The sequence below is a fragment of the Diceros bicornis genome (assembly GCF_020826845.1).
Source record: "Diceros bicornis minor isolate mBicDic1 chromosome 30 unlocalized genomic scaffold, mDicBic1.mat.cur SUPER_30_unloc_2, whole genome shotgun sequence".
NCBI lineage: Eukaryota > Metazoa > Chordata > Mammalia > Perissodactyla > Rhinocerotidae > Diceros > Diceros bicornis.
Window position 1 is genome coordinate 3,544,844 of NW_026690900.1, and position 18,109 is coordinate 3,562,952.

The 18,109-nt window shown below is 48.8% G+C and overlaps 1 long non-coding RNA gene across 1 annotated transcript; it reads right to left on the reverse strand.

Moving 5' to 3' along the window:
* Positions 1 to 5,085: 5,085 nt before the first annotated feature.
* LOC131402109 (uncharacterized) lies at positions 5,086 to 9,205 on the reverse strand. The gene is made up of 3 exons (XR_009218286.1): positions 9,179 to 9,205; positions 7,166 to 7,235; positions 5,086 to 5,154 (listed from the first exon to the last, which is right to left on the reverse strand). It is a non-coding gene; the product is annotated as an uncharacterized LOC131402109 (long non-coding RNA).
* Positions 9,206 to 18,109: the final 8,904 nt, after the last annotated feature.

Here is an 18,109-nt window from a genome sequence, read left to right on the forward strand (position 1 = left end):
TACCACAAATAAGTGAGTTTTGGGACACTGAGAGAGAAGCAAATTATTTGGGGAAGCGATTTGTTAAACTTGGGACCTGGTCATTGTGAATTGAGTCATCACTGATGTGGTGAGTGGGCAGGTAGATAAATTGGTCTGGGGATCAGAGTTAAGTCTCTGTTGATTCTTTGGACATGTTTGGCTCATTAGTGGTATTTGAAACCAGGGAAATGGATAGGGTTGCCCCAGAAGGAGGATGCAGATGGGGAACAGGTGTCAGAGCAGTACTGACTTCTGGGAAGCATCAGTCGTTGTGGGGTGGTCATAAAGAGAAGCCAGGAAGTAGCTCAGGAAGTTTAGACAGGCAAGAGCAGGACAGTGTAGGGTGGTGAATCCCAAGGACAAATAGTCTTTTAAAAGGACATTGGAGTCCGCAGAGCATGTCAGATCAATCATGAAAAGTCCCTAGTGGATTAGTAAGAGACATGGCTTGTGAGGTTAGCAAGAGAAGCATCTGCAGAATCTGAGTGGGATTGGGTGGGCACTGTTGAAACAGAGGCATTGGGATATATGTGAACTTTTCACAATGGATCCCTGGCAGGAGGAGGAGAGGAGGGGTGTTGTGAGTGAAGACTATTAAGAATGCTGGATGAAAGATTGGTTTGTAGATGGTGGAGATTTGTGCATATTTGAAACTTGAGGGATGATTCCAGTAGGAAAGTTATGGAAAGCACAACAAATATTGAGGGCATGATGTCATTGAAATGGAAGGAAAAGATAAAAATCAGAGTGGTTTCAGCCAAGAAATCAATTTCTTTGCATATAACAACAGAAAAGGTGTGAGAAATGAATTTCTTATGAGGAATATTTGTAGATCTGATGACTAGAGAGTGAAAGAGTCCTTGTCTGGTGGTTAACAATTTATCTGTGAAATATGGAGGAGGTCAGAATATAGAGATTTATGGAACTCAAGAAATGGAAAGAATTGAGTAGAGCATTCAGGAAGCATTAGAGAAATGTATATAGGTCCATTGGTTGCTGTTGATTCTTTGTTGGGATACACAGACTTCTGGTGCATTCTCTGTTCAATGCAAGTGTCAACATGGCATGGCAGGTATTTGAAATCATCTGAAGTGTGCAGGGTGGATATGATGGCAATAAGGAATCTGAGAGTATGGTCAGTGGATGATTGAAATGATGGACTGTGGAAACTGAGATTAATAGACAGGAGTATGAGAAGAAAAGTAAGAGAGGCTTGTGAAGATATTCCTGCTGGAGTAATCTAGTTTATTAAAGAATGATTATTTAGAGTGGAGTTCTTTGTGTAAAAACTGGAAATGTGGAAATTTGTGTTGGGAATACGGTGTTTCTGAATTACTGATTTGCGAGCAGGAGAATTTTGGGTGAAGATAGGATCGGGGTGTGGAAGTGAATGACTAGGGATGGAATAGTGAATAATGTCATTAGAGATGAGGCACTAAAAGGAGCTATGGAGTCCTTGGAACTCGTGTGTCCCAATAACAGTGGGCTGTGGGGCACCAGCATGTGTGTATTTGACCATGACAGAGAGAGGAGGAGAGGAACGAACTGAAGCAAGATGGCGGACGGCAGCTGATCTGGATTTGACACTGGATAATGACCTTGAGCTTTCTGTCTTTGTCTCACATCAGCTTGATGGTGTCACTGAATCATGTTCTCCACGTGTGGTCCCTGTACCAGCAGCATCAACATCACATCTTAGAAATGAAAATTCTCCATTCCTTCCCCAGACCTACTAGGGTTGAGGTCCAGCAATTTGAGTTTTAAAAACCCTCCAATGATTGTGATGTACAGTGGGATTTGAGACACGTCTCCAGGGATAGAAGGAGGGTGGAATATCCACGTGAGCTGAGAAGGTTCTCCATGGATGGTAGTCTTCATCCTCCATTTTATTCAAATTTCACATTTTATTTTGTTTTGAAAATGAAAGATCAAAATATATGCCCCGACTTCATAGTGGAAACGGTAAGACCAGGAAACTAAACACAATCAGAAAACTGAAGTTCTATGCACCCTGAAGCCTAAGCAGCTGCATATTTCAGAGTCCAGTTACTGGAATAACTTCCCAACCTGGCGATGAGGTCAGGTGCAGTCAGTGGGATGAGACCTTGGAGAAGCCCCAGCAAGTCTGTGGATACAGTAGACTGCAGGGACTCCAGGCCTGCAGCAGTAAATGTGAACTCTTAAGTTCTTTGGAGTCGCATATACCTTCGAAACAGTCACACAGGCTGGTCCATGTGAATCCCTGGACCATGCTGGGGCCGAGGGATCTTCACACCAGCCCTGATCCCATCCCAGCCCACTGTCCATATTGGGCAGAGATGAGTCCAGGAATGGGTCTGGGTCGCTCACAGACCCTCTGCAGGCAACAGGCATCTTCTAGAGATATCAGGAGACAGACACAGAAAGTGAAGAAAAGCATGGGAGAGACTGTGGTCTCGAGGACAGATGAGATTGCCGGGTAGGCAGACAGAGCAAGGAGCCAAGAAAGGCATCCTGAAAACACAGTGAGGAGAGCAGCATCAGTGCAGAAGAAAAGCTGAGTGGTGCCATTGAGAAATTCCCCATGAGACAGGATTGACTCTCACAGCATCTCTTTGTAACGTCCATCATGATCTTGACCTTTCATGATAAACCTCAATATTTATTTATTTGAGTATACTTGGTGAGTTTTCTCCTTTTTATATTAAAATTTATAGGATAATTGAAGCTGAGGAATTACTGTTTTGAACTTACATTTGTTTTTTCTAGAACTTACACTCAATGAAGAGATGATACCTACTTGAATGAGATTTGTCTTTTAATGTACATTAAATCTGATTCCATACATTTTTATTGTGATTTTGCTTTTTTTTTTTTTCTTCTTTTTTGCTGAGAAAGATTCACCGAGATAACATTTGTTGTCAGTCTTCCTCTACTTTCTATACAGGTCACCGTCACGGCGTGGCTGCTAATGAGTATTGTATGTCCGTGCTTGGTAACTGGACCTGGGCCACCAAAGCACAACATGCCAAACTTAACCCCTCGGCCAGGGGCCAGCACTATGATTTTGCATCTAATTATAACATAAAATCCATCAATCTTTCTCTTCATTGTCACATGGTATTCAGATATACGTGATTTCTATATCATGAATTAAGTATCTCTTCTCTGTTACCTGGCAAATTTGTGTAGCTTTGATTTTGGAATCTAAACAATGAGCATACCCCCTGGGGACATTATGTTGCACTCAGAGAACCTTGCAGCAGGCTCATTGCCTTCCTTCCCACACTAGATCCAGAGTCGTGGAGATGTGTTTGCCTTGCACACAGCACAGAATACATAGGAATTACTCAACAAACATGTGATAAGTGAACAATTGGTGGCATCATCAGGTCATTCACAGAAGCCAGACTGAGAGAAAACTTCCTTAGGTCAGCAAGGAGAAGTATTCCTTTATATTTGTGATGTTTTAATTTGTAACATTGCAATGTGAACACCAAGTATACTACTTTTATCAAAATTGTGTTCTGAAAGTTTTCAAAAATCTCGAAATCTCAGAGTAGAGATAAATCAATCTCTGTGAACCTGTTACTTGCTTCAAAGATTGTCAACTCGTATACCATCTGACTTTGTTTATCCTCACACCAAGACCCTAAGAATTAACCAGCTGAGATGGCTGAGAGAACATCATTTCAGCTGTAAATATTTCAGTTTCTCTTACAGATGAGGGATTTTTGGAACACAAACACAATAACGTTATCACATACAAAAATAAAAATGTCATTCGGATAATCAACTATCTAGTCAGTATCCAAAGTCTCCCAGTTTTGTCAAGGTTATTTCCTGGTTTTACATTTTATTTGAGTCAGTATCTTAATGAAACCCTTCTTTTGCAATTGGTTGATCTGTTTCTGAAGTCACTTTTAATCTCTTAGTAGTTCATGCATTGGGATTTGGGTGGGACATGAGTGTGTGTGTTTGTGTTGTCTACACCGATGTGTGAATTCTTTCTTTCCCGGATGACAGGGCCCTGGAAGGAAGGGCCTGGGCTGTGGGAACCAGGATTTCTACTGTGCTTCTGGCTGAACTGAAAAAGCCTCCCTGGGTGACACTTGCAGCCTTCAGAAAGGAGGGGGAAGAAGTATCAAGGAAGTCAATACAATGGCCCTTATTTTACAGGGTGTTTCCAGGGCATGATGTTCAAAATGCTGGGTGGTAACACTTTAGCTCCTGGTCGTGGGGTGGGTTCTTGGGGTGAGCTCTGAGCAGTGTCTGTTCACCACCCACGCAGGGAGCATTTCAGTATTTTAACTGGTAAGGTTGTGTCTGTTGTGTCTGTGGTGTTTAAGATTGGTGATATTCCCCTGCTGCACCCACTTCTATACCTGCCCCTCTCCTGCCTCATCTTTCAAAACTCCCAACAGGAAAGTTTCACATCCCTGTAACACAAATCCACATAACCACAGCACAGACTGGAGAAAAGAACACAGATGTCCCAGGGGCTATGTGTCCATCAGAAACAGCCCCCCAAGCCCATAACCAGCCCCTATCCCACCCCTTCTCAGGCTGCAGGACTGTCAGTGCCCAGCAGAGGGCAGAACTTCCACAAAAAGAACTTGACATTGGGCCAGGCTCTGGGCTCCAGAGCAGGAGGGACAGGGGAGCTGAAGCCAGAGACCTTGTAGCCCACCCATTTCTGATGTCAGACGGGAAGCCTGAGGCCTCAGGCAAGAAGGGACAGCTGGACCACAGATGTGCTTCCTGACTTGCAGGGGCTGATGGCACTCCCCCAGGGGCAGGGCCTGAGGTGGAGGCTGAGTGCAGCTCAGACACAGCCTCCTGCAGCTCTGCAGGCAGGCAGCTCTGAGCTTCCCCAGGCTAGGGAGCCTTGTGGGGGGCTTACGTGGAGCCTCTGTTCTCACATCGCTAAGATGAGCCTGACTCCCCAGCTCCCAGGGGTGGCCGTTGGGTTCTCATGAGAGGAGGTTTGCCAGGTACTGAGAGCTCAGGGGCCAGTGCAGGGCTTTCTCATCCCAAACCTCAGGTTCCTGCTCCCTCGCCCACCTCCAGGTTCACTCACTTCCAGATCATCCTCCATCCCAATGTTCAGCAGCTTCGGTGATAGAGGAACATGCCCAGGAAGGGGACGACACCCTGTGAAATCAGGATGGGAGGGGTGATGAGTCCCACCTCTCAGGTGCCCCCATGGACCCTCCCCCAAATCACTTCACCCCATCCTCCTGCCCACCACAGACTCCCACAGAGAGCAGCCTAGGACCCTCAGCAGCCTCCCCGCAGTTTCCCCCTCCAGGACCACCCAACGTCCCCCGTCAACTACCAGGGGCGGCTTTTGGCAAATCCCAGGTTGTGAGGTCCCTGCCACTCCCCCCCCAAATCCATCCTCAGCCCAGCCATTCCAGGCCTCCACCTGGTCACTTCCAGGGCAAGCATTTCAGGCTCTGGGGCTCCAGGAGCTGGGCTGGAGCAGGAGGGACCCCTCTCTTGGGGAGGCCTCCAGCTGTGAGGGAAGAGGCCCCTCCACTGACACCTGGACCCTTCCCCTCAGGCCCCCTCACCTGCTGCTGCCTCTCCTGGGCTCCCTGGGGGTCCATCTCCAGGGTAGCCCTCACAGAGGTCACCTCCTGCAGGGTCAAGGACAGGCTCCGGTGGTCATGCTGCCTTCCCCGTGTCTCCCAGGCCCCTGATCTTGGACCCTGGACATCTGGTGTCTATGGCTGCTCCCATTCTAGAGTGCTCTGATTCTAATCAATCCCAGCTCCAACACTCCCTCCTCTGTGCCCCGAGGCCTACCCAGTCCCCTAAGCATCTGTCCTCATCAGGAAAGTGTGAGGAGGACTCCCCATGCCTCTCAGGTTCCCCTGAGGACTCAGTGTCATCTGACTGTCACCAGTACTCTCCCCTCGCCCCTCGAGGAGGAGGAGCACAAAGCTCCTGCACATTCCTCTCCCCCTTGTACCTCATCACCCCTGTGAGGCCTGCACCACAGATCATCTCCCTCCATTTCCCAGATGAGGAGACCGAGGCCCACAGAGGGGCGGAGACTTGCTCAGGTGCCCACAGAGGAGAGACCGCTCCCCCTCCCAGCCAGAGGCCCTGTCCCCCGGCCTTCACTCCTCCTCCAGACACACCTCTGACCAAGGTCCTCTCCTCTGGACTCTCGGGGTGTGTCTAGGCCCTTAGTCAGGCTGAGGCATGGATGGGAAGGCAAAATGTGTCTCAGGGGGCATATCCAAGTGGCTTCTTCCTGTCCCAGCTCTCTGGGATTTTCTGACTCCAGGCTGGACCTGAGGCCATGCCAAACGCCTCAGCTTCCTAGGATCCCGTCAGGATTGTCCCTGCACAGAACCGCTCCTTCATTCCCTCAGGAAGGGGACCTCCTTCTGCCACATCTGAGTGACAGTGTAGGGGGTTACGAGGGCGCTGTGTAATGGTGACATTTGCATCCTTTTTTACTTGGAAACTTCTAATGTCCTGCCAGGAAGGTCCATTCAGAATCTGTATGGTCACCGATAATTCTCATTGCCATCTGGGGCGTATCCTTGTCAACAAGGCACCGGGGTAGACTCTCACTGGGTTGTCAGCAATGACCACTATCGGGATAGAGTGCAGAGTCCCAGAGAGTACACAATTTTGTCCCAGATCCACCATACATTCCAAGGCTGAGCAACCCGTGTGTCCACCTGGTCTGTGTGACCACACAGTGCCCGTCCCTGGGGCAGGCAGGGTGCTCTTCCCTGCGAGGTGCAGTGAAGACCGAAGGAGCAGCAGGGGCCTGGCTTCCTGAGGACAGACTGGGTTGCTTTAGGAAGAAAGAAACCCCACCCACTCCATCCACCCGCCAGCCTGGAGGAAGATGAGGGCCAGCTGATGTGCCCGCATGGAAGCCAGAGACCTGCTCATTCTGCCAGCTCCTCACCTCCTGGAACAGTCCAACCAACACCACTCTACGCCATGACAAAGGCCTCCTACCCCAAACAGTCCCCACCTGCCCCTGCAACTCACATCCCCCGCTTCCTGTCAAGCTTGAGAAGATACACCGTTATTTCTCAGGGAACCTTAAGTGAAAAACTTACCAAAGAACACCCTGCCTGGTCCCTGATCCCTCTTCACCTTCCCTCCTTCCAGATCTCCAGCCTCCACTCACCTCCGTGAGCAGTTTCCTCCTCTCCCGCTGGTCCATTCTGCACAAGGTTTTAAATTTTTTGCAGTTCCTCCTGAGTAGGGAAAAAAGGAATGAAACACTGTGGGGTGGTTTAAAGGTAAATCCCTTTTGTTTGAAAATGCAGAATTATCCAGACAGCCTGGATGAGCGTTTTCAGTGTGCCCTCTGAGCCCAGAGGTCTCTGGGACTGGGGAGGGGGCTCTCCTGTTGTCACCTGGGGCCTTCATTCTCTTATCTACTGAACAAATCTGTTTTCAAGAATCTTGATTTCAGGTGGACAGAGAGTTCTGTTGCTGCAAAGCAAACGCTTGAAAATCTTCAATTTGGTTCAAGTCAGGGTCTGGCACTTCGGGAAACTGATTCCTGAAGCAGAACCACTGGCCTAAGTTTCCAGAAAGACTTCATGCCTCCCAACCAGGTCAGACCTTGTTCCCAGGGTTCATTGTCTCCCAGGAGGTCCCAGCATACTGAAGGGCAATGGCAGCCCTGTGGGGGGTGTCTGGTCCACCCAGGTGGTGCTCTCATGGAGAGAGGCCAACCCACCTGGACATCCATCTTCATGTCTTTTTTAAACGCTGAATGGAGGGGCTCTGCATTGCCCAGAGGATGGCATGGAGTGAAGACAGGTTCCTCAGGCCTTGGCACTTCTGGGGAAGGGAAGAGAATGTGTTGTGAGGGGGAGCTGGAGCCCTGCTTCCTCTGGCTTCTGTCCTCTCATGGACGTCTCCTGTCCTGGATGAGACAGAGGCTCAGGAAACCCGGGAAGAGCACAGCTGGATCCTGATGAGGAACACTCTCAGGGAGGAGGATTTTAGCTCAAGCCAAGGAAGGAGCCCAGGATGGGGTGAGTTTCCTACCACTGGGACCAGGGTCAGGTCATCGAGGCCCTGGCAGGAGGGGCCTAAGGATTGTGCGAAGGCTCAGACCACAGACTTCAATCCTGAGAACTGAGTAAGGAGAAGGAACGGTTCCCACGACTCCAGAGAGTTGTTCCCAGGGCCTCCCACATCTTACCTTGGCCAACTGGATCCAGAGCTCCACCACCCTGGCTCTGTCCTGGGCCGTCATGCTCGGGTCCCCGAGGCAGGTGGTGATGACACATTTGACCACTCTGCTAAAGTGGGTCATGGTGGCATGGATAGTGGGTGCAAGGTGCTCATTGGCCCTGTTGTCCCACTGGGACCAGTTGGAGTCCAGGAAGTCATGGGGCATCTCTGTCTTGAAGAGCTCCTGGGGAGGACAGGGAGTGTCACGCAGCCCTGCCACAGCCCAGCTCAACGTCCACAGCCCCCAGTCCCAGGCCGGGTCAGTGATGAGAGCTGGAGCTCAGGAAGCTGATATTGCGGCCTGAGGCTTGTGTGAGTCCCTGGGTGTTGCCGCTTTCCCCTGAAGGTACTCAGCACAGGATGACCCAGGACCCGATACTGTGGCCCATGGAAGTGGCATTTGCTCACCGCCCAGTCTCACTTCGTCCAAGCACCAGAACTCAGCTCCTGCTTGACCATCTCTAGGGGCATCTTCCAACCATTCTGATCATCCTGGGGTCTGACTGCTCTTTCAGATGCCATTCCCCCAAGGGAGCAACAACCACGGGGTTTGTTTGTCTGCCATGTAGTCATGTACACATGAGGAACCTAATAAGTGCTGAGCCTGTTGAGGCCTCCTGGGCAAATGAGTGAACTACCCAAGGACCAGACAGCACTTCAGTGTGCTCCCCTCCCTCACCAAAGCACAGACTCTGCCTAACTTCCTCTCTGCTCCACCTCATCCATCTGTACAACCACTCTGCATGGCAGCTGCTCTCAGTGTCCATCTCTACTGTCCACATGAGGACAACAAAGGCTTGGGAGTTAAGAAGGCTGCTCAGGTTACATGAGGGTAAGCAGGGAAGCTGGACCGAGATCATGGGAATCTGGATCATGAAATGGCAGGCGTGGGGCAGCTCACGGCACAGGGAAGGCCGGCCCCACCTCCCCTGAGAACCCCACTGCTCACCACATCCATCAGTGTCAACTGCTCTGCCACCAGCCAGGGAGGGAACTCCAAGAAGTCAGGCTTCTCCTCCCTCAGAAGTTTCTTGGTGGTCACATCCCAGGGACAGGTGGGTTCTGGGGCTGGATCTGGCTCTGATGTTGTCTCTCCAGGTGGAGTGAGGATTCTCCCTGGAGCCAATGGTCCATCTGACTCCTGCTCAGGAGCTGGCACTGGGGCTGGAACTGATGTTGGTGGTGGCTCTGGCCCTGGAGGGACTGATGGAGGTGACACTTGTTCTAGATTTGGCACAGGTGGTGGAACTAGAGCTGGAGCTGCATCTAGCCGTGGAGCTGGCCCTTGCTCTGGCTCTGGAGCTGGGGGGAGCTATTGAGATGGTACTGCAGCAGGAGAAAGAAACAGTGTCCCTCAAGTAGCTGACTTCCCCTGTGCCTGTCAAAGACAGGAAAGACTCCACTGCCTTGAAGGGAACAAAGCCTCTGAACACTCAGCAAATTTTCTTCCCAGACTGCAGTCACCTCACCTTCCAGCTCTGCCTCAGTGGGCCGTGGATGCTCCAGCTGGACCTGGACAAGGTAGGCGTGGCCCTGCAACCCCGAGCCAGGCAAGCTGACATGCAGAGAAGCCAGCTTCGCCCTGAAGCAGGGATAGTGCAGGGGCTCCCAGAAATCCTGCCCTGGGTCCAGGCAGGTTCATACCAGAGAAGAAATGGCAGTGGGGGAAGCAAGTGGGCAACAGAGTCAGAGGCCTGGCCTTTCCCTCCACACTTCTCCCCCAAGGCACCTGGCTTGGGACTGGGCCCCTATGCCTGCCCCTTCCCATCCAAGGGAGAGCCCCACGGCAGCAGTGGTCCCTGTGACGCTATCCTGGCAGTGGCAGGTCTGCTTATACAGCAGATTGAACACAGATTCTGTCATGACTCTCTTCTCGCTGACACTCTTCTCCCAAAGGGCTGGGACACAGCCCAGCCCAGCCCTCCATGCACTTGTACAACTGGACTGAGCACTGAGGCAGATTTGTGAGCAGGTTGCTCACACATCTCCTATCTTGGGCCTGGAGGTTGATTTCAGAAAAGGTGGATGTGGGGAGGCAGATTTTGATGGGTCTGTGGTGGGAATGGGTCTCTTGGGGACAACTCAGCCAAGCCACCCCTCTGATTCCCAGGGGTCCTGACACCCATCCAAGCTCTTTGAGTCGTGTGCTCTTGGATTGGAAGCCACCAGACCTCGGCCTTCCCATGGAAATCAAAAGATGCGTGAGATGTGGGTCCTGACAGGCCCGCCCCAGCCACAGCCTACATCTCTCCCTCCACACCTTGTTCTGTAGAGACAGGAAGCCCTTCTTCGGGACCCAAAGATGACTCATGTTTTCAGATGGTCCTGTGCTCTGCCCTCCTGGCTGGAATAAGGAAAGATGCCTTTAGATGTAAAGGAGGCAATCAGGGCACCACTTGGGATGTACGATGGAGGACAGGACCTGCGAAGGATGTCCAATGTGACTGTCTGACTCTCAGACGACAATTGAGGCCCAGCGATTGTATCTCCTTTATTCACTGAGTTGTACTAAGTGTCTCCAAAAGTCCTGCATGTAGTAGGTGCTTAATCTACATGGTTGCATGAGTGAAGTCCAACCAGAACCATCCCAGACACCTGAGTGGGACTGGGGCCCCTCTGCTGCCACAGAGATCCCTGATTGGCTACCACAAGGAAAACGACCAGGACCAGCTGGACAGAATCTCCACCTCCTTGACAGGGTGGTTTCCATGTGCTTTTCCAAACTCAGAAAGGCCACATCCCAGATAAGGATGAGGCAGACTACTTTTCGTGACAAAGAGAGAAATAATAACCATGAACAACCACAGCATGTCTACAGCCCTCTACGCAGATCCAGGCACCAGGTAAGCACCTGCCATTGCTGATCCCATTAGTCCCTACAAGATCACCATGAAATTTATCCCCCCCCCCCACATTTCAGAAGAGCAAACTGAGGCTCCGAAATATGCGGGGATTTGCACAAGGTACACAGCTGGCAGAGGGCAGACTCACCATTGTGCTGAGGAGGGAGTGGCTATTCACCTAGTAAACAGCTGGTCCAGGACCCGGTGGGATGTGTCTGAGGCCGATTAGTTGACCATGAAGGTGGTGAAGCTGGAGATGTTCCTACTCAGGAAAGCTGGTGCCACGAACTTTGTCAGCTTCTCCATCATGCTGCCTGGAGGGCACGCATCCTGCAGGTCTCATTTGAATTCACAGTGGATTCATGCTCACATTGGGGGAGAGAAGGAGGGACATACAGTCAGTGACACCATGGTGAACCACCAGGAGGACTGAGGTGACTTTCTACCCTCCTGTGTAGCTTGTGGGGAGGAGTGGAGGTCCAGATTCCTTTGGGAGTGGTACTGTGGGGCACTCTAGTGAGAAAATTCTGGGGCAGTGGTTCCCAGCGGAATCTCTGATTTGAGTCTGGATTCTAGTACTGCCTTGATCATCTCAAGGTCCTGGGTGTGAAGATCCCTCTGCACCAACGCTCACCTCAGAGCAGCCCTGGTCATTGATGGACTGGTGCTCCTTTGTCCACTCCAGGGAGATGCCAAACTGGAAAGCATCCACCAGCTCCTCGACCATCTCCTGGGTGCAGCTCTGCAGTGACAGTGCGCAGCAGTCAGGCCAGGGGGATCAGGGGCCTGCCTGGACTTTGCCACAGTGGGAAACCCCAACTCAGATCAGGCACAGAGCGGCATCTACACAGACTCCACCAGGGAAGGAATGCGAGGCACCTTGAGATCCTGGCATTCACATGCGGATAGAGGAGCTTGGTCTCCAGCACTCACCTTCCTCTCCTGCAGCCAAGATCTTGAGTACGAACATGACACACTGCCCGACTCCCACCATCTAGCTTCCTGCTCCTGCCCAGCCTGGATCCTCCTCATCCCCAACTTCCCTAACTCCACCTCACCCCCACAAACACACAATGATGGTCAAAGGGTGTGGGGCTGTCCTTTTGGGATCACAGATCTGGCCTGACCTAGAGTGGCCTGCCCTGGCCTAAACTGTTACCTGATGGTTCCTCCTGCCAAAAGGCCACACACATTTGAGGTGAGGGCTGAGTCAACATCTAAGGTGACTTAAAATGCTCTCATTCTGGGCTTTCCGGGGGCCAGAGACTCGGAAAATCACGGGACAACACGAGAACATCCTGCTGTGTCGAGTGTCTCCACTCAAATGAACTCGACAGGAGGCTGTGATTACAATGTGGGTGCTTGGTAACCAGAGTTCTAAGTTCTGTTGGGGGCTGTCACCAAGGAAGTGAGGTCACTTCTTCAAGGTTCTATTACTTGACCCCTTCCTTCAATGAGACCCACCCAAATACCCCGCTAGGCTGTTGGTTGTTCTCCCTCCTTGCCCATGTCATCTCCATCACTGTACACAAATACCCATCACCACCCTCCCCACAGCTCCTTGGGAGTGGATCCAGACCCCAGCTTTGAGGAGACAGAGCTGAGGTCAGACCTCTTTTTTCCTACAAGTTCTGTGTCCTGGAAAATCTGCTGTGCCTCTCAAGATCTCCCTAGTCTCCCAAGCTGTACAAAGAGGATTGCACTAAAAACAGCTTCCTAGGGACCTCATCAGGTGTATATGCGATAATACATACAACACTTGTGGGCTGGTGTCACATGTGTCTAATGCACACACTTAGAGATGGAGGAAGTACAAGGAGTAGGACATCACATAGAATACCAGTCAGAACTTCTCTGGGTCCCAGTTGTGTGATCTTTGGTAAGTCACTGCCGCTCTGAGCCTCATTTTCAGGTCTGCATCCTGAAGGGGTTGAAATTAGAGGAAATTCAGACATTGTGATCCACTGGCATTAAGCTTTCCACGGTCCCCTGTTTTACTAAGAATCAGTCCCAAGAGCCTCATGTTGGCCTATGTGGTGGGAGCCTCCACAATGTACCCAATGCTCACTGCCTCCTGGAGTGCACAGCCTTGTGTCACTACTAAGTGGTCAGTATCTGGCTTCTGAACAACAGAACACAGTCAAGGTGATGGGACGTCACTTCCAAGTTTTTATTACAAAACGTCTGTCACTTCCCACTTACGGACTTACTTGGGTTGCCTACTTACCTCCCTCCTTCTGTTTCTATCTCTCTCTCTCTCGCTCGCTCTTACTATCGCTCTCTATCAAATCACCAGAACTGGGAATGCAAGTGCTGATGTTGTCAGTTGCACTACTTAGAGGTACCATAGGAGAGAACTGAGGGAGTGTCCAGCCAAAAGACAGACAGGAGCTCAGACTCTCTGTCCAAATGGATCCTGACAAAACCCATGTGAGTGATCTTGGGTGTAAATCCTCCCCCATTGGAGCCTTGTGGAGACCACAGCCCCTGATTCACAGAGACTTTGAGGCAGAGACACCCAGCTAAGCCATGCCTGATGCTTGGCTCACAGAAATTGTGAGATGTTAAATATTTGTACTTTATAGGTGGCAGGTTTTGGAGTAAAGTTGTGACAGAGGAACAGAAAGTAACAGTCTACCATGTCCCAGGATCCAGCCTGATCACCCTCCTCTCTCCACTCCTCTCTCTTCTCAGGCTCCCTCCAGCCACACTGGTCACATTTCTGACCTTCCCTGGTAAAACTCGCTTCTTCCTGTGAGTCTCTGCACCAGAGAGCCTTCCCCTTGAAAGGCTAACTCTTCCCAGACATACGCAGGGGTGCTTACACTTGTCATTCTGTCACAGCAAAGGTCTGAAATGCCTCAGGGCAGCCTTTCAGAACCTCCTAGCACAGTCTCTACCATCACAAATCTCACATCTAGAAGAGCATTACTTGATTTCCTCCTCCTTCCTCCCATTGAGATAAAATGAGTGCTTGAGGAAGGGCTGTCTGCTTTCGCTGAAGCAGAGGCAACTCCTTCTGCTTATACCAGGCACAGGACTGTCTCTTCCAAGCCGAATTTTTCCCATCACGAATCCATTGTTTAAGGAAACCATCGTTCCTTCTCTTTCATGGGTCTGGTTTCCCCAAGAACACAGTGAACCATCCCCTCTCCCTGTGCTGCATCACCATAAACCCACAGCCAGAAGATAAGCACCAGGTTAAAACACCACCAGATCCTGAATTCAGTCACGGCTGAGACACTCTCATCAATGTTGTCATTCAATGGTGACTCCTGAGGACACCTTTCCCCTGAGACCCACTCCCAGCCTGTCCTCAGCTTCTTATAGCAACACTGAGATTTCCTCAGAGTCCTCCCAACTTGGGCAAGAAACATTCTGAAATGTTCTCTGTATTAATTTTCAGGGACTGGAGACATTGTTAGATGTAATTTGAGTGTGTATGTGCAGTAGTTTCTACGCAGGTATTCTATTTTTCAGACACAGATAAAATAGTGTGGCTATTCAATGCACCAAGAAAATGGATAACTGATCAAATTTTTTCATGATGTGAAGTCTTTAGAGAGTAAATGTCATGGTTAAGAGCACAGACTATGGAGCTAACTCCTCACGTTCAAATTCCAGCTCAATCCCTTATTAGATATTTGTATTGACTGAGTTCTTTACCTGATTGGTGCCTCAGTTTCTTCATATCTTAGTTGGCAATAATGATCAGCATACATATTTTGTAGGTTTATGGAGAGTATTAAAGGAGTAAATGTTTGAAAAATGCTTGGAACACCTAGTGTATTACCAGTGCTGTACCTATATATTAGAAATAAAATTTAGAAAATATTCTGACACTGCTTGTGAGCCCCAGAGGGTGAGCCTGTTGTCCGGATGTACGCAGAAAACACTCCATGACCTTCGATGAATAAATGAATGAACAACATTGGTGAATGCATTACCAATGTCACCTAGGTCAAACTACAGGCATTCCCAAGCCGAACCACAGGCACACATTCCTGCTCTGTCTTGCATCACATTCCCTGGCGGAATCACTGGGTATTCTTGGACCCTGGTAACCGTGCCCACTAAAGGTTCTTTTCTGTCAGCAAACCCCAGTCTTTGTCCAATTGCTGCAGCTCACAGGGTTTGCACTCTGATCTTTGTCTTCACTAGAGGGAGAAGTGCCATCCCCAGAGCTGGGCACACACAGATCCTGAGCCTTGGAGAAAATGATTCCCTGGCCCTGGGGCAGGTAGAAGAGCTCAGGGACAGAGTGGGATTTGGGGAAAATCCTCCAGGTGTTGTCAGAAGGAATGGAGGCAGGGTATGTGTCAGCAAGGACTGGTCTGGTTGGTGGGCCTTGGTGGTTAAATAGTAGGGAGGCTGGGAAGATTCCTAGGTTCTAGCATAATACAATCAATATGACGGTCATGAAATCAGAATCAGCCTAATTAAGGCCAAATTAACCCAATGTCAGATGTTCTCTAACTCTCTAATCCAGTAGTGACTTATAATAAGGGTATTCGTGTTCTATCATCTCCTTTTCATTGATTGGCTAGAGTAATTATTCTTTACATAGCCTGTCTACTTTTACATAGTAAAGAAAAATAAAAAATAAAAAAATGAGTTTGAAAACAACTCTCCTTGGAAAAGTCTCCCTAACATATTGAATTAATAACAGAAGCCAGGACAGGAAATTCACCACATATCTTGAGCTTTAGTCTCTGGTTTTAGATCTTCCTAACTGGTAAATTACCTTGACTTCTGCCTTCTTTCTTGAGATTAGTCCACTTAGGACTAAGTAGGAGTGCAACCTCATGCCATGTGAGAAGAGGTGGGACTCTAGGAAGAGGTTTTTTTCATTCTGTCAGTGTGTGTGTGTGTCTGTGTGTGTATGGCAGTTTTTGCTGCCTCTTGCAGTGTGGGTCAGTGTAGACTCATTTTCTAGGGAAAAAAATTTCCCTAATCACTGTCTCTGGACTTTATTTTCACTGATGGCTTCAACGGCACTGTCCAATAGTAACATTAAGCACTCTATATTATAGAATTTAATTTTTTTCTTAATAGCCACATTTTAAAAAATGAAAGCCAACAGGCGAAACTAATTTTAATAGTATATTTTAACCCATTATAATTAAGATATCATCAATGTTGGTGCACTCTACACAAAACTTCATAATGAGAGAGTTTCCATTTTTTTCCTGGGTTTAATAAATCCCGTGTGTATTTCCCACTTAACAGCACAATCTCCATTTGTAAATTGAATTTTTTCAGACATATTCTCTGTACTGAGATTTAATGTTCACAGTTGTCAAATAACAGTCACTAGGAGTGGGGTGGATGATAATTTCACTACTGACTTAAGCTCTAATGGAGCTATGAACACCAACTGGTCAATGGGCTAATCAAATGAATAGTCATATAGTACAGAAGAATGGTATGATTTGGGATTTAGAAAAAGACTGGGGACAGTGTATCCTGACAGGGAGCACCAGGGATTTTGTTGTTGAGAGAGACAAGGACAAAATGAGAATAAAGTCATACTTATAAGTGTCTAACAACATGGGGGAGAAGAAATGACATGCAGTAGTCCTGAGTTTTGACCTCGAGCTTTCTGTTCTTGACCCAAATCTCGTTGATGATGTCCCAGGACACAGGTCAGATTAATCCCTACAGGGAGAGAGGGAGGGTAGAAGTACAAGGCATCTGACATAATTGTCCTGGGAAGGCAGGCTTCGTTTCTCACTCTGATCCACATTCCCAATTTATTTTTATAGGGTAAGAGGAAAAGAAGTATGATGGTCAAATCATCACAGAGGAAGTGACATGATTGTGGAAACCAATCAAACCCAAATCCTGGTTTGAGCATATCCATCCCTTTGAGGATGTCCAGTTACATATTCAAGAGGCCAGTTACTAGAATCTCATCCTATCCTGGCAATGAGGTCAGATGTCATCAAAGGGAGGAAACCTTGGAGCAGCCCCAACAACTCTGCTGGCAGAAGAAACTGCAAGGTCTCCAGGCCTGCAGAGTGCAGGATAACTATTAAGTGCTTTGGACCTTGCCAAAGCCCTGCTGAATCTTGCACCTAGTTGCACAGGCGCATCCCTGTCAGGTGTGCTCACAGGTGGTCTGAACTCCAGTCCCATGCCCACCCCTGCCTGGTCTTCAGATTCGGCAGAGACGATCCCAGGAGCTGCTCTGTACATCCCACAACTCCTTTGCAAACAACTTCTGGTGACTGAGGAGGATATCAGGAAACAGGAAGAGAAAGTGAAGACAGCAAGAGAGAGACTGGCGGTAGCACTCATGCAGACAGACTTGCTAGCGAGGCAGGGAGAGCAAGGGGCCAAGAAGGACGTCTCGACAAACATGATGAAGAAAAGACAAAATGGTCTAGATGACATGGAGCTCACACTACATTAATGCCTCTGCAGTGGTCCTGATGTCTTCTTGCTTTGAGCTCTTGAAACTTTAATATATACCAACAGTTTTCTTTTCTTTGATTCCTTTGCATGACAGAGAAGATACAGACAGTGATCCTTCTGAGGTGAGAGATTTGGTTTCAGGTGAGGAGAGAAAGGAGATCTTTCTTTCTCATTTTGTTCTCTCATTTTCCTTTCCTGAGTGTTATGCATTTGTATTTTAAGATCAACAGAGAGTTATCACAGTCAGGGGATTCTTTCGAGTTTTGCCCTCACAGTCACAGAGAAGACCTACATAGTCCAAATGAATTGTCCTTTTTGTGTAATATTCCAATAGATTCCAACATAATATTTCACTAAAGAGCTGTTATATCTGTCTTCTCAAAAAAGACACCTACTTCTGGGTCTCTATTTTTCTGGTATTTGTTGCATGTTGAATCACAGCCGCACATAATGAAACACTGTATTTTCCCTTTTTTTAGATTTATATGTGTTGGAAATTTGATTCATGAAAATTGATATACCATTGCGGTCTCATGCTGTCAGGAGAACGACTGTTTTCAGCATCACAAGTCTCACAATAAGCCAGTGTGTTGGGATTTGTCTATTTGCCTGATCGAGTA